The sequence below is a fragment of the Bos taurus genome, chromosome X (assembly GCF_002263795.3).
Source record: "Bos taurus isolate L1 Dominette 01449 registration number 42190680 breed Hereford chromosome X, ARS-UCD2.0, whole genome shotgun sequence".
Taxonomy (NCBI): domain Eukaryota; kingdom Metazoa; phylum Chordata; class Mammalia; order Artiodactyla; family Bovidae; genus Bos; species Bos taurus.
The window spans coordinates 125,310,260-125,325,366 of NC_037357.1; positions in this window are offsets into that span (position 1 = coordinate 125,310,260).

Below are 15,107 nucleotides of genomic sequence, written 5' to 3' on the forward strand. Positions count from 1 at the left end.
CTCTAAGAAGGTTTGTGACCTGGCCACATTTGCTTTTTAGAAAGATCAGTGTGCCTATGGTAGGCAGGCCAGGTGGCTGTTCCTTCCCGTTTGCTTCCTGTGAGTTTAATGTTTATTTCCTGTTGCTGTGAGCATCATGCTAGCACTAACTGATTCCCATCCAGTTTGCATTTTTCTCAGCACTCTCATAATCAGCCTATGTCCCCTCGTAGATGGGTGTTATCACCTCTATGAGGATCTGGGTCGCAGCCCCATGGGGTCCCTTCTCTAGGTTTCTAGGTTCTGATAACTTCAACCTCTTCCCTTTGTTCCTTCACATCCCCAGGAGGCCACTAATTCTTGTGTTATTTAGTGTCGCCTATCTACCTTTCAAGTTCTTCAGTGTCTGTTTCATCAGTTTCATCTCCTGTCCCTAGTTTACCTCTACTGAAATAGCAGTGCTTTGTCTTTCTGCCTGGATCCTGGTTGATGCATGGGGGCACACTGATGGAGTATCTGGAGAACATGAATTGGCAGTCCACACAATTGTTGGATTTTCCCCAAAGCTCTCAACAGTCAGGACACAGGCATGGAGAAGGCAGATGGTTGGGCTGATCAGATTTCAGGGGTTTGAAGAGGAAGATGTTTAAGAGGGTATATAAGCATCATGGACAGATGAACTAGATAATAACAATAGCAACAGCAGCAACAATAATAATAGATACACTTAAAATTTCGTTTACTGGATGCCAGGCACTGTTTTAAGTGCTTTATATATACTATTATTTAACTTATCCCCACAACAACAACTCTAGGGCATATGTACATACTTTTCTCTATTTTACAGATGAGGACACCAAGGCACCAAGAGGCACAGTAATGTGCCCAAGCTCAAATAGCTAGTAAGGGGCAAAGTTACTATTTGAACCTGGGTAGTCTGCCCCCATAGTTGTGACTCATCATCTTTACAAGTGGTGAATTTCCTCCCCTACAATTCTGATTCCATGGATATATGACTTAATGCCTCCATGACAATCTGTGACTTGGCTATGAGGTTTTAGTGATGAAAATACATTTCTAAGAAGCCCTCACAGGAAGTCAGAGAAAGCTAAGCTTAGTCTGCAAAGATGAGACATACAAGAAAGCTGAAAGAGAAGGCATGGACTGATAGGGGCATGGAGTGCCTTTTCTGCAAAAGCACAGATGGAAATGAGACAGAGGAGCTGAGAGTTTATCATTCTCTGTAAAGCTTAATTAGGTCATTGGCGAGGACAGAATATTAAAAAAAAAAAAAATCCCATCAGCTAAAGACCTGTGGGATCTAACTCCCTCATTCCTGCTCCTTAGATCTTAGAATAAATGAAGGCTTTTCCCAGTTACAAAAATGATGGTGAAAAATGATTGATTGTCCTAATGAGGAAAGAGAACAGCTGCCCGAACAGCAGATGTAACTTTTATAATCATTTCCTCTTCATTGGTTTTCTCCCTAACGACCCCAGCACTGATGATAGTATTTAAGAAGGAGGGCGTGTAATGGGCAGAGGCCTGGAATGATCAGGAAGCTTGGGCAAAGAGGGAAATGGTTGGCCTGAGTCCCTTGTGATTGGCTGCATTTTTAACAGGCCCAAAGTTATGGCTATTCATCAGGCTGGTTGAAGACAGAATAACTAGAGTTTGTGGTGACCCAGTGTCCCAGGATTGAGGGCCAGGCCTGATAGAAAAATCACCCACAGCTACCACATGTACTTAAATCTGCTCCAGCTTCACTAAGATCCTAGTCTGAATAGTCATGCAGAGAGGAACATCCCTGCTGTTGTTGCTGTTAAGTCGCTTCAGTCGTGTCTGACTCTGTGTGACCCCATAGACGGCAGCCCACCAGGCGCCCCTGTCCCTGGGATTCTCCAGGCAAGAACACTGGAGTGGGTTGCCATTTCCTTCTCCAATTCATGAAAGTGAAAAGTGAAAGTGAAGTTGCTCAGTCATGTCCAACTCTTCTCGACCCCATGGACTGCAGCCTACCAGACTCCTCCATCCATGGGATTTTCCAGGCAAGTGTACTGGAGTGGGGTGCCATTGCCTTCTCCGAGGAACATCCCTACCAGGGAACATTTAGCAGCAAATCTGCAAAGAAACTGAAATATGATAGCATAGACAGCAGGCATGGTGGTTAGGAGCATGGGCTCTGGCAGCAAAGGCTGTATTCAAATCCTGACTCTACCACTTATCAGCTGTGTGACCATGGGCAAGTCACTTAAACTCTCTGTGCTTTGATTACTAGCTATGTGGCCTTGGGCTAGTTTCTTATATCTCTGTGCCTTATTTTATAGTTTCCTAGTCTGTAAAATAAGGATGATAAGAATATCTATTTCATGGGATTGCTGAAGGGATTAAATAAGTAAATGCAGTGCCCTCAGTACAGTGCCTGTCGTTATAGCAGGTCTATTTATGTGCTTCATAAATATTGTAAATAAACCTGCCATTGGCGAAACTGTAGATCATTCAAATTTTTATGCCATCTGCAAAAGTGTGATGCAGCCAAGTTAGTCTTCAGTGCCCTCCAGATTCCTGGACCTCTTTCTTTGTCCCTTCACCTCCATGGCATGTTCCTTTATTCTGTACAAATATTGCACACAGATCTCAGGCAGGCCTAAGACCTCAATTCATGGTATGATGCTAGTGACTAAATCTTCATCATGTTTCTCCTCTCAGCCTTAAATAAAAAGGCTCCTATGGCATTTCAGACACTGGCCAGAAGTGATGGACATCTTGAGGCCACTTGATGCTCATTTCGAAGACCAATTTTATGTGACCCCTCCTGGTGTCCCCTGCCACAGCTCAAAAATCTCAAGCTTATGGTTCCACCTGCCTGGGCCCTAGATCCCAGCACATCTTGTTCAGGCAGTCCCAACACTGCACCCCCAAAGCAGTCATCTGTTCAGCCTTTCGATGTAACCATTACTGGTTCTGGATGTGTTGGATCACACCTGCTTGGTAATACTTTTATCCACATATCAGGTTAGCTGTCCCAAATTTTGGTGTAGTTCAAGTAGATTTAATTACCCCTATGTTGAAAAGCAAGGTTTTTTGTTTTTTTTTTTGTTTTTTTTTTTTTTAGTGAAAGCATTTGTCTTTCATTTCTTTTAGCCTCATGATATCTCCATTCTGCAAGTGGGAAAAATCAGGTTTGGTTGCACATACTAGGAAGCCTATCTTAAAGTACCTTCAAAAATATAGGAAGTTAATTACCCCCAAATAAAGGACTAGCTCATTGTCAGGGCAGTGATCAGCTCTGGTCCTAAGAAGACCAACTTATTTTCTCTTAAGTATTTCTCAGCTCTCCTCCACTGGGTGGCTTGATTCTCAGGCTGGTAGATGGTGCTTTAGCACCCCTGGGGCTCAGATCCACACCCCAAAACACCTGAGGAAGACAGGAATAATGTTTTGTGATGGTTCTCTTTTAAAAAAAAGTATTTATTTATAATTGGAGGATAATTGCTTTACAATATTGTGTTGGTTTCTGCTATACATCAACATGAATCAGCCATAGGTATACACACATCCCCTCCCTCTTGAACCTCCTTCCCACCTCCCACCCCATCCAACTCCTTTAGGTTGTCACAGAGCACTGGATTTAAGCTGCCTGCATGATACAGCAAATTTCCACTGGATATCTAATTTTGCATATGGTAATTTACATGTTTCAATGTTTCATTCTCAATTCATTCTGACCCTGTGTTCATAAATCTGTCCTCTACGTCTGCATCTACATTCTGGTGGTTCTCTTTTAAGAAGCACCCCAAAAGTGTCCTCTTATGCCTCATTGACCTGAATAATTCTGGAGGCTGGGAGAATATCCTGTGCTAACTGGCTTAGTTCTGGAATTTTGAGCCAATCACTGTCAAAAGGACTATAATTACATTTAGCTCAATTAGTCTCACCAGTGGCATTGGGGATGGGTTGGATTCCTTTCACTGTGGCAGGATTGGGAAAAGAAAGACATCTAAACAAAAGCCTGTGGTTTTGTCAGGAAGTGGTCATTGTCAAGATTCTGGATAGGTAACTGGGCAGTCCACCTCCGTAATGGCCTCCACCATTTTTGCCTCCTGGTATTCACACCCGACCCCTCCCCTCCCCTTTCCTCTTACATTGAATAGGGCTGACCTGTGTCACCGATACAATATTCCGGAAGTGACAGTGTAACTGCTAGAGCTAGGTCCTAAGAAGCATTGGGTCCTCTGCCTTGAATGCCTCCCGCTAGGAGAAGGCAGCAGCATGCCATGAAGACACCTTTGTAGCTTTGTGCTGGGGCCCTCAGAGAGAGGAACTGAGGCTTGCAGACAACAGCTTGTACCAATTTACCAGCCATGAGTGTGAATCATGTTGAAAGTGAATCCTCCTCCAGCCCCAGTCAAGCTGATATCTTAATGCAACCTCATGAGAGACTGAGCCAGACTCACCCAGATTCCTGAACTTCAGAAAACCATGAGAGATAATAGATTATCTCTGTATGAAGCCAGTAAGCTTTGAACTGATGTTACACAGCATCCTACAACCAGAATGGCGACCTTCAATGGACACTGCAGCCATTTTTTAGGTCCAAGGGGTTTCCCTCCTCCCTTTTCTTTTCTTTATAAATAATTCAAGTAAAATGAGTACTTTTAAAAAGAATTCTGTATCTTTACTCCCCATTACTTTCACTGCTTCATTGAATTGGCAACTACTAACCAAATATGTTTTCTGAGGATTTTCATTTGAGTTCTTAAAAAATTCAGAACTTCTAAGCTGTGCCACAGAGAAGGCTGGCATGGAAAACATTGAACTGGGAAGTTGCCTGAGGAACAAAGTAAGGAGTTTGCCAGGCCCACCCAGATAGCTGACCTAGAGTCATTCCTTAGCATGTATAGGCTCTTCCAACTTGGAAAAAGAACATTTCACTTTATGAATAATCAAGACAGAATTTCTCTCTGGAAATATGATAAAGCTAAAAAGGATTATAACATATCATTTGCTTTTTTCCTGATTATATAGGTAATAACTTTTAAAAATAAAAAATGTGGGGATAAACACTGAAAAGAATAAAGAAGACACTAGAAACCATGCATAATTTCACTACAGAGACTGCTACTAACATTTCTTCATTGCATTTCACTATAAAATTGTGACATGAAGTATACAGTTTTATATCCTGCTTTTTATGTTATATTTTTAGCATTTTCTCATGTAGTTGAGTATTCTTTGAAAATATGTTCTGTACTGGATTCTTAAGGTTTTATTAAATAAGTGGTGTTGTTGCTGTTTAGTTGGTAAATAGTGCCTGACTCCTTGTGACCCCATGGACTGCAGCATGCTGGGTTTCCCTCTCCTTCACTATTTCCTGGGGTTTGCTCAAAATCATGTCCATTGAGTTGGTGATGCCATCCAACTATCTCATCCTCTGTTCCCTGTTTCTGCTGCCCTCAATCTTTCCCAGCATCAGGGTCTTTTACAATGAGTCGACTTCACATCAGGTGGCCAAAGTATTGGAACTTCAGCTTCAGCATCAGTCCTTCCAGTGAATATTCAGGGTTCATTGCCTTTAGGATTGACTGGTTTGATATCCTTGCTGTCCAAGGGACATTTATTTAGCCATTCTTCTAGGTGATTCCCACTTTTTTCTATTGTAGACAAAGCTGGGGGGATAATACTTGTACATTCATCATTGCCTACTTTTCTGATTATCTCTTTAGTATTAATATCTCTAATCCCTAGAAAAAGAATTATTGGATGAAGTTTGTGGTATTTTCTAAAGACATTGTTCTAATATTGCCAAATTTCCCTTCAGAAAGTCTTACCAATTTATAGCATTTGAAGATGGTAATGGGACTGTTCATGTCACTGCACATTTATCAAAACAGAGTAGGACAGTTTCTAAATTATCATTTCTAAATTATCAGTTTGAAAGGTAAAAGTAGTATCTTGCTTTAATTTGCATTCATTTATTAGTTGGAAGTTGAATACTCTCTCACACATTTATTAGCCATTTTTATTTCCTCTTTTGTGAAGTATTTATCACAACCTTCACCAACTTTTGCCATTTCATCTTTTAAAAGAAACAGATTTTTAAAGTATCTAGATCAATAATATTAAATATAGTACAAACATGTTCCTTGTTTGCTCATTTGCCTTTTAATTTTGTTTATGGTGTTCATAGATGATCATATTGATTTCTTTTTCTGCTTTTATATTTTGGAAGTATGGTACCATGTCCATATGATTTAAGCATTTGTATTTAAATTTGTGTTTCTCTTAATTATCAACCCATCAAGAATTTATTTTGTGGTATAGTGAAAGAATCTAACTTTGAGGCTATTTTTCTTTTTCTGATTTAGTTAGTTAATTGGCCCAAGAGAGTGTATTTAATACACCTTTAGTTCACCACTGATTAGTATGATGACCTTTGTTGCATATGAGATTCTTATGTATATGCATCTGGCATGGTTCACTGTAGCTTTAGGTAGGGTACATTTTTGCCTCCTAGGTGGCTCAGTGGTAAAGAATCTGCCTGCCAATGCAGGAGATGCAGGAGACGTTGGTTCATTTCCTGGGTTGGGAAGCTCCCCTGGAGGAGGAAATGGCAACATTCTCCAGTATTCTTACCTGGGAAATCCCATGGATAGAGGAGCCTGGCAGGCTACAGTCCATAGAGTTGCAAAGAGTAGGACATGACTGAGCATGCATGCTAGTTAGGGTACATTTAGATACAGCTGAGGTCTCCTTTTAATATTCAAAATATTAACAGGGCCAACCATACTCTACTGGACTCTGTGTTCTCTATAGCAACAGAAACAGAATTGCTGTTCACCAGTGGGTGAGATAGAACCTGAGGTTCTCTCTTTTAGGGATGCTAGAAGCTGGACTGGTCCATAAGCTCCTAAGGTAACTGGGAAATTTAACTGGGGCTGTTACAAGAGAAAGGGACTATACATATTTCTCAACTAGGGCAGGGGGAGAAAGATAAGGGAGAATGAAGTGCAGTGTCATTATTTCAAGATAAAGTCTCATTTGAAATCTTCATAAGATATGGAGTCTTCATAACATAACCCTTGTGACAGAATCTTCAGTGTTTTCTAAACAATTGAAGACTGTAGTTTAAGAGATGTGTTACCTCAGTAGTAAGTTTTTAATGTTGGTGATTCAAGATTCTTTTAGAAGCAAGCACCTTTTAAAAGTGTGAAAAGTGAAAGTTAGTAGTTCAGTCATGTCCAGCTCTTTGTGACCACATGGACTATAGCCTGCGTGGCTCCTCTGTCCATGGAATTCTCCAGGCAAGAATACTGGAGTGACGGGGTTGTCCCAAGATGGCAGAGGAATAGGATCGGGAGACCTCCTTCTCTCCCCAAAATTCATCAAAAGATCATTTGAATGCTGAGCAACTACCACAAAGCAACTTCTAGACACTGGCAGAGGACACCAGGAACCCAGAAAGGCAGCCCATTCTCTTTGAAAAGAGTGGTGTGATTACTGGCTTGATTGCTCTCTCCCCTTTTGACTCCCCCTCTTCTCCTCCTGGTCACCTCTATCTCCCTCCTCCCTCTTCTCTTTTCCATGTAACTCTGTGAACCTCTCTGGGTGTCCCTCACTGTGGAGAATTTTTTCACCATTAACCTAGATGTTTTATCATCTGTGCTGTATGGATGGAGAAGTCTTGAGGCTACTGTAAGAAGAAGACTGAAAGCCAGATGCAGGAGGCTTAAATCCAAAACTTGAGAACACCAGAGAACTCCTGATTCCAGGGGACATTAATAAACAAGAGCTCATCCAAAAGCCTCCATACTTACACTGAAACCAAGCTCCACCCAAGAGCCAACAAGTTCCAAAGCAAGACATACCATGCTGATTCTCTAGCAATGCAGGAGCACAGCCCTGAGCATTAAAATACAGGCTTCTCAAAGCCATGCCAAACCCATAGACACCCCAAAACTCACTACTGGACACTTCATTGGACTGCAGAGAGAAGAGATGCAGCTCCACCCACCAAAACACAGATGCAAGCTCCCCTAACTAAGAAACCTTGACACAAACTAGTCCAGCCCCACTCACAGGGAGCAAGCTCCACAATAAAGAGGAACCACAAACTTTCAGCCTACAGAAAGGCCACCTCAAACACAGCAATCTAAACAAAATGAAAGGCAGAGAAATATACAGGAGGTAAAGGAACATGATAAATGCCCACCAAACCAAACCAAAGATGAGATAGGGAGTCTACCTGAGAAAGAATTCAGAATAGTGATAGTAAAGATGATCCAACATATTGAAAACAAAATGGAGTTACAGATAAATAGACTAGAGACAAGGATTGATAATATGCAAGAAATGTTTAACAAGTACCTAGAAGAAATAAAAAAGAGTCAATCAAGAATGAATAATGCAATAACTGAGATCAGAAGCACTCTGGAGGGAACCAATAGTAAAATAACTGAGGCAGAAGAGAGGATGAGTGAGGTGGAAGATAGAATGATGGAAATAACTAAAGCAGAGAGGAAAAAAGAATTAAAAGAAATGAGGACAACCTCAGAGACCACTGTGACAATGTTAAATGCCCCAACATTTGAATCATAGGAGTCCCAGAAGAAGAAGAAAAAAAAGAAAGGCATGACAAAATACTTGAGATAATAGCTGAAAACTTCCCTAAAACGGGGAAGGAAATAGCCATCAAAGTCCAAGAAACCCAGAGAGTCCCAAACAGGATAAACCCAAGGTGAAACCCCTCAAAACACATATTAATCAAATTAACAAAGATCAAACACAAAGAGCAAATATTAAAAGCAGCAAGGGAAAAGCAACAAAAACACACAAGGGGATTCCCCACAAGGATAACAGTTGATCTTTCAATAGAAACTCTTCAGCCCAGAAGGGAATGGCAGGACATACTTGAAGTGATGAAAGAGGAAAACCTACAATGCAGATTACTGTACCCAGCAAGGATCTCATTCAAATATGAAGGAAAAATCAAAAGCTCTACAGACAAGCAAAAGCTGAGAGAGTTCAGTACCACCAAACCAGCTCTTCAACAAATGCTAAAGGATCTTCTCTAGACAGGAAACAGAAAATGTTTATAATCTCGAACCCAAAACAACAAAATAAATGGCAACGGGATCATACTTATCAATACCTGTGGCGGATTCATTTTGATATTTGGCAAAACTAATACAATTATGTAAAGTTTAAAAATAAAATTAAATTAAAAAAAATAATTACCTTAAATGTCCATGGGTTGACTGCCTCAACCAAAAGACAAAGACTGGCTGAATGGATACAAAAACAAGGCCCCTATATATGCTGTCTTCAAGAGACCCACCTCAAACCAAGGGACACACACAGACTGAAAGTGAAGGGCTGTAAAAAGATATTTCACACAAATGGAGACCAAAAGAAAGCAGGAGTAGCAATACTCTTATCAGATAAAACAGATTTTGAAATAAAGGCCTTGAAAAGAAAGAAGGACAGTACATAATGATCAAAGGATCAATCCAAGAAGAAGATATAACAAATACACACACACACACACACACACACACACACACACTCAACATAGGAGCACCACAATAAGGCTGCTGCTGCTGCTAAATCACTTCAGTCGTGTCCGACTCTGTGTGACCCCATAGACAGCAGCCCACCAGGCTCCCCTGTCCCTGGGATTCTCCAGGCAAGAACACTGGAGTGGATTGCCATTTCCTTCTCCAATGCATGAAAGTGAAAAGTGAAAGTGAAGTCGCTCAGTTGCGTCTGACTCTTAGCGACCCCATGGACTGCAGCCTACCAGACTCGTCCATCCATGGGATTTTCCAGGCAAGAGTACTGGAGTGGGGTGCCATTGCCTTCTCTGAAGGCTAAGGCTAACAGGTATGAAATCGGAAATTAACAGTAACACAATAATAATGGGAGACTTTAATACACCACTCACACCTATAGAGAGATCAACCAAACAAAATTAGCAAGGAAACACAAACTTTAAATGATACAATGGACCAGGTAGACCTAATTGATATCTATAGGACATTTCACCCCAAAACAATGAATTTCACCTATTTTTCAAGTGTACACGAAACATTGTCCAGGATAGATCACATCCTGGGCCATAAATCTAGCCTTGGTAAATTTTAAAAAATTGAAATCATTCCAAGCATCTTTTCTGATTACAATGTGGTAACAGTAGAGGTCAACTATAGGGAAAAAAAAAAAACTATTAAAAATACAAACATATGGAGGCTAAACACACGCCTCTGAATAACCAACAAATCATAGAAGAAATAAAAAAAGAAATCAAAATATGCATAGGAACAAACGAAAATGAGTCCATGACAACCCAAAACCTATGAGATTCAGTAAAAGCAGTGCTAAGGGGAAGGTTCATAGCAATACAAGTTTATCTCAAGAAACAAGAGAAAAATCAAATAAATAACCTAACTTTCCATCTAAAGCATCTAGAAAAATAAGAAATGAAGAACCCCAGGGTTAGTAGAAGGAAAGAAATCATAAAAATTAGGGCAGGAATAAATGAAAAAGAAAGGAGACTATAGCAGAAATCAACAAAACTAAAACCTGGTTCTTTGAGAAGATAAATAGGCAAACCATTAGCCAGACTCATCAAGAAAAAAAGGGAGAAGAATCAAATCAACAAAACTAGAAATGAAAATGGAGAAATCACAACGGACAACACAGAAATTCAAAGGATCACAAGAGACTACTATCAGCAACTATATGACAGTAAAATGGACAACTTGGAAGAAATGGACAAATTCTTAGAAAAGTATAACCTTCCAAAACTGAACCAGGAAGAAACAGAAAACCTTAACAGACCCATCACAAGCATGGAAATCAAAGCTGTAATCAAAAATCTTTCAACAAACAAAAGCCCAGGACCAGATGGCTTCACAGGTGAATTCTACCAAAAATTTAGAGAAGAGCTAACAGCTGTCCTACTCAAACTCTTCCAGAAAATTGCAGAAGAAGGTAAACTTCCAAACTCATTCTATGAGGCCACCATCACCCTAATAGCAAAACCAGACAAAGATGCCACACACACAAAAAAGAACCACAGGCCAATATCACTGATGAACATAGATGGAAAAATCCTCAACAAACTTTAGCAAACAGAATCCAACAACATATTAAAAAGATCATACATCATGACCAAATGGGCTTTATCCCAGGGATGCAAGGATTCTTCAATATTTGCAAATAAATCAATGTGATACACCACATTAACAAATTGAAAGATAAAAACCATATGATTATATCAATAGATGCAGAGAAAGCCTTTGACATATTCAACATCCATATATGATAAAAACCCTCCAGAAAGCAGGCATAGAAGGAACATACCTCAACATAATAAAAGCAATCTGTGATAAACCCACAGAAAACATTATCCTCAATGGTGAAAAAAAATTTTTTTTTCATTTTTTAAAATTTAAATTTATTTTAATTGGAGGCTAATTACTTTACAATATTGTATTGGTTTTGCCATACATCAACACAAATCCACCACAGGTGTACACGTGTTCCCCATCCTGAAACCCCCTCCCTCCTCCCTCCCTGTACCATCCCTCTGGGTCATCCCAGTGCACCAGCCCTGAGCATCCTGTATCATGCATCGAGCCTGGACTGGTGATTCATTTAACATATGATATTATACATGTTTCAATGCCATTCTCCCAAATCATCCCACCCTTGCCCTCTCCCACAGAGTCCAAAAGACTGTTTTATGCATCTGTGTCTCTTTTGCGGTCTCTCATACAGGGCTATCGTTACCATCTTTCTAAACTCCACATATATGTGTTCAGTTCAGTTCAGTTGCTCGGTCGTGTCCGACTCTGTGACCCCATGAATCGCAGCACGCCAGGCCTCCCTGTCCATCACCAACTCCCGGAGTTCACCCAGACTCACGTCCAGCCATCTCATCCTCTGTCGTCCCCTTCTCCTCCTGCCCCCAACCCCTCCCAGCATCAGGGTCTTTTCCAATGAGTCAACTCTTCGCATCAGGTGGCCAAAGTACTGGAGTTTCAGCTTTAGCATCATTCCTTCCAAAGAAATCCCAGGGCTGATCTCCTTCAGAATGGACTGGTTGGATCTCCTTGCAGTCCAAGGGACTCTCAAGAGTCTTCTTCAACACCACAGTTCAAAAGCATCAATTCTTCAGCACTCAGCCTTCTTCACAGTCCAACTCTCACATCCATACATGACCACAGGAAAAACCATAGCCTTGACTAGACGGACCTTTGTTGGCAAAGTGATAGCTCTGCTTTTGAATATGCTATCTAGGTTGGAATAACTTTCCTTCCAAGGAGTAAGCGTCTTTTAATTTCATGGCTGCAGTCACCATCTGCAGTGATTTTGGAGCCCCCCAAAATAAAGTCTGACACTGTTTCCACTGTTTCCCCATCTATTTCCCATGAAGTGATGGGACTGGATGCCATGATCTTCATTTTCCGAATGTTGAGCTTTAAGCCAACTTTTTCACTCTCCACTTTCACTTTCATCAAGAGGCTTTTTAGTTCCTCTTCACTTTCTGCCATAAGGGTGGTGTCCTCTGCATATCTGAGGTTATTGATATTTCTCCCGGCAACCTTGATTCCAGCTTGTGCTTCATCCAGCCTGGCATTTCTCATGATGTACTCTGTGTATAAGTTAAGTAAGCAGGGTGACAATATACAGCCTTGACATATCCCTTTTCCTATTTGGAACCAATCTGTTGTTCCATGTCCATTTCTAGCTGGTGCTTCTTGACCTGCATACAGATTTCACAGGAGGCAGGTCAAGTGATATGGTATTCCCATCTCTTTCAGAATTTTCCACAGTTTGTTGTGATCCACACAGTCAAACGCTTTGGTGTAGTCAATAAAGCAGAAATAGATGTTTTTCTGGAACTCTCTTGCTTTTTTCAATGATCCAACGGATGTTGGCAATATGATCTCTGGTTCTCCTTCCTTTTCTAAATCCAGCTTGAACATCTGGAAGTTCATGGTTCATGTACTGGTAAAGCCTGGCTTGGAGAATTTTGAGCATTACTTTTCTAGTGTGTGAGATGAATGCAATTGTGCAGGAGTTTGAACATTCTTTGGCATTGCCTTTCTTTAGGATTGGAATGAAAACTCATCTTTTCCAGTCCTGTCACTACTGCTGAGTTTTCCAAATTTGTCAGCATATTGAGTGCAACACTTTCACAGCATCATCTTTTAGGATTTGAAAGAGTTCAACTGGAATTCCATCACCTCCACTAGCTTTGTTCATAGTGATGCTTCTTAAGGCCCACTTGACTTTGCATTCCAGGATGTCTGGCTCTAGGTTGTTGACCACACCATCGTAATTATCTGGGTCATGAAGATATTTTTTGTATATTTCTGCTGTGTATTCTTGCCACCTCTTTTTAATATCTTCTCCTTCTGTTAGGTCCCTACCATTTCTGTCCTTTATCGAGCCCATCTTTGCATAATATATTCCCTTGGTATCTCTAATTTTCTTGAGGAGATCTCTAGTCTTTCCCATTGTATTGTTTTCCTCTATTTCTTTACATTGATCCCTGAGGAAGGCTTTCTTATCTCTCCTTGCTATTCTTTGGAACTCTGCATTCAAATAGGTATGTCTTTCCTTTTCTCCTTTGCCTTTAGCGTTTCTTCTTTACTCAGCTATTTGTAAGGCCTTCTGAGACAACCATTTTGCCTTTTTGCATTTCTTTTTGTTGGGAATGGTCTCGATCCCTGCCTCCTGTACAGTGTTACGAGCCTCCATCCATGGTTCATCAGGCACTCTGTCTATCAGATCTAATCCCTTGAATCTATTTGTCACTTCTACTGTATTATCGTAAGCGGTTTGATTTAGGTCATACCTGAATGGTCTAATGTTTTTCCATACTTTCTTCAATTTAAGTCTGAATTTGGCAATAAGGAGTTCATGATCTGAGCCACAGCCAGCTCCCAGTCTTGTTTTTGCTGACTGTATAGAGCGTCTCCATCTTTGGCTGCAAAGAGTATAATCAATCTGATTTCGGTGTTGACCATCTGGTGGTGTTCATGTGTAGTCTTCTCATGTGTTGTTGGAAGAGGGTGTTTGCTATGACCAGTGTGTTCTCTTGGCAAAACTCTTTTAGCCTGTTCCCTGCTTCATTTTGTACTCCAAGGCCAAATTTGCCTGTTACTCCAGATATCTCTTGACTTCCTACTTTTGCATTCCAGTGCTCTATAATGAAAAGGACATCTTTTTTGGGTGTTAGTTATAGAAGGTCTTGTAGATCTTCATAGAACCGTTCAATTTCAGCTTCTTCAGTATTACTGGTCGGGGAATAGACTTGGATTACTGTGATATTGTGTGGCTTAGCAGACTAAAGCTTATTTCTTGTTTAGACTAAGCCACTGTGATATTAGTGGCTTAGCAGACTAAAACTTATTTCTTGCTTTCATAACTGTGCACGGAGAGTTCCTGGTCAGCAGACAGTGTTCCATGCAGTCATTCAGGGACCCACACTCCTTCCATCTTGTGTCTCTGCTGTCCTATAAGGCATAAGACTCCACCACTTAACCCTGTTCATCTAGCTAGCAACCAAGTGAAAGAAAAGAAGGTGGAGAAGGCACACTTGCTTCCCACTGGCCTGAGCTCAGAAGAGGCATACATCACAGCTGCTTACTTTCTTTCATCAAAAACAGCCATATGGCTCTACCTAGATGTTGGAAATATAGTACCTGGCTGAGAAGCAATTTTCTAAGAACTTTTTATACCATGCAAGCAAATGAATGAATTTTATCATATGGCTAGCTATCTCTGCCATATTCACTAAGAAGATTTTCAGATATATAATTCATGGAGTTGCTAAGAAATTGGTATAACAGAGTTTATCAGCCTTGTCACTACTGACATTTTGGATTGAATAATTCTGTTGCAGGGGCCTTTCCTGTACATTTAAAGTCGTTTAGCAGCATCTCTGGACTCTCCTCTTTAGATACTGGTAGCATCCCCCTAGTTGTTGCTGTTTTTTATTCATTGCCCTTGTCCTTTGTTTGTTTGATCTCGTACTTTTTCTGTCTTCTCTTGTTTTAATTGAGCATTTTCTATGATTCCATTTTCTCTCTTCTCTTAGCATATCAATTGTACTT